The sequence below is a fragment of the Benincasa hispida genome, chromosome 10, assembly GCF_027475165.1.
Source record: "Benincasa hispida cultivar pf3 chromosome 10, pf3_genome.v1.1, whole genome shotgun sequence".
NCBI classification, from domain to species: Eukaryota; Viridiplantae; Streptophyta; class Magnoliopsida; order Cucurbitales; family Cucurbitaceae; genus Benincasa; species Benincasa hispida.
In genome coordinates, this window is record NC_143487.1 from 18262948 (window position 1) to 18265593 (window position 2646).

A 2646-nucleotide genomic window follows, 5' to 3' on the forward strand; every position below is an offset into this window, starting at 1 on the left:
GGTTCAATTTGAGACACGAAAGCAACATTATTTAAAGCATTTAAAGAAGAGCGAGTTCTTACCCCTTGAGATACATCACCTGTTATTAACTCCTGAGGATGGTGAGTGGAGAATCTCCAATCCTGAGGGAGGGATTTTTCTAGCTCTTTCTGAGATTCATTTGATACTGCTTCCCTATCTTTAATACTAAGATATTCAGCAGGTATTTCTAATTCATCACTAACAGAAACTTTATTAGTGGCAACATGTGTTTCATAAAAAACAACATTCATTGACTATTCAAGTACATGGGTTCTTTTATTAAAAACTCTATATGTTTTACTACATGTAGAATAGAATATGCCAATGTCTGTTTTTGACTCAAACTTTTCAAGTTTCCCTTTGTCTTTCAAAATAAAACATTTGCGGCCAAAGACTTTGAAATAGCTAATATTTGGAGTTTTATTATTAAAAAGCTCATAAGGAGTTTTATCTAAAACAAGTCTTATTAAAACACGATTCATTACATATAAGATGCAGTATTAACAGCTTCAGCCAAAAAGATTTTGATAAATCATATTCATTAAGCATGGAGGTAGCTAATTCTTGTAAAGATCGATTTTTTCTTTCTACAACACCATTTTGTTGAGGTGTTTTTGGAGAGAAAAAATCGAGAAATTCCATTTTCTTCACAAAAATTTTCAAAAAAAGCATTTTCAAATTCTCCTCCATGATCACTTCTAATTTTCGAAATCCTAAAATCTTTTTCATTTTGAATTCTTTTTGAAAAGCTAATAAAAGATTTTAAAGCTTCATCCTTATGAGATAAAAATAAAACCCAAGTAAATCTCGAAAATTCATCAACTATAACAAAAGCATAATGTTTTCCACTTAGACTTGCAACTCTAGTAGGTCCAAAAAGGTCCATATGTAATAATTGCAAAGGTCTAGAAGTAGAAACCATTTTCTTTGGTTTGAAAGAAGACTTAGTTTGTTTACCCATTTGACAAGCATCACAAACTTTATCTTTTTCAAAGTTTAATTTTGGAAGACCTCTAACAAGGATTTCTTAGAAATATTTGAAATTAAATGCATGCTAGCATGACTTAACCTTTTATGTCATAACTACGAATCATCATGCAATGCAGATAAACATTTATTTTCTACTATAGGACAATCTAATGGATCAATAGTTTAAACATTTTTATCTCTATTTCCTACAAACAGAACTTTTTCATCACATGCATTTTCTATTGTACAATTTTTATCACAAAAGAATACTCTATATCCTTTATCACATAATTAACTAATACTTAATAAATCATGATTTAAACCATCAACCAACAAAACATTTTCAATAAGAAAATTCGAACCGTTACTAATATTACCTTTGCCAACATTCTTACCCCTTTTATTGTCACCGAAGGTAATGTATCCTCCATCTTTCTTTTCTAGGTATGTGAATTTTGTGTGGTCCCTAATCATATGTTTTGAATATCCACTGTCCAAGTATCACTTATTCTTTATGGATCTCAAACATACCTGAGAGAAATAATTCTCAAGATGTAACCTTAGGTACCCAAATTTGTTTGGGTCCTTGGGGGTTAGCTAACAAAAATTTAGGAATCCATCTCTTTTCATTCATAATATTGATTTTTCTTAAATTGTATGCATAAGCTTTATAACCATTTTTCCACATGCATGACAAATAATAGAACCTTCTTTGACAAAGTAGTTTGTAAATTTCTTTTATTTTTGGTGAGGTTTATAACCTAATCCATTTTTATCAAATATGCATTGTTGCTTACTCATCATGATATTTAAATTCTTTTTCCCATTTGTAAACTTTAAACGAGTAGCTGAAATATCTTCATTTTTATTTTCTAATAATTTATACTCTTCTTTTAAAGCATGCAAATTTGATTTCGATAAATCTAGATCTTTTCCTAATGTCTCATTTTTCTCTTTTAGATTATCTAGCTCAATTAATAAATTATTATTTTCAAGAGCTAATTTAACATTTTTCTTCCTAAGAGACATATATTTGCAACCTAGTTTTTCAAATTCAATTTTAACTTCATTATATGCATCACTGAGCTCATCAAAAGTAAAGTTTTCAGGACTTACCTCATCATCGTCGTCGTCTTCGTCTCCAAAAGTCATAACGCACAGATTTGCTACTTCTTCCTCGCTTTCAGATTCGCTTTCGTCGCTTTTGTCCCAAGTAGCTTTCATGACCTTCTTGCTCTTCTTTGAAATGGCTTTTCTTTGAGGACAGTCCCACTTCACGTATCCGGGCTTTTTGCATTCATAACAGATGATTGTATCTCTATTGCTCTTTTCTCCTTTGCCTTCTTGATTGTTGACTTTCTTTGAGAGGTTCCTTTTCCTAAAATGCTTTTTGAACTTCGTGGTCAAGTAAGCGAACTCCTCATCATTTAGTTCAGCTTCAGTTTCAGAGTCCTCTTGAACTTGAGTGGACTTTAATGCTAGGCTCTTCTTCTTTTTGACATCTTCTTCCACATTGGCTTTCATGATTATCTCATGTGCCATGAGAGATCCAACGAGCTTCTCCAGTGGAAGTTTTGAGAGGTCTTTTGCTTCTTGGATCGCCGTCACCTTAGCTTCCCAACTCTTAGGCAATGATCTAAGAATTTTTCTCACATT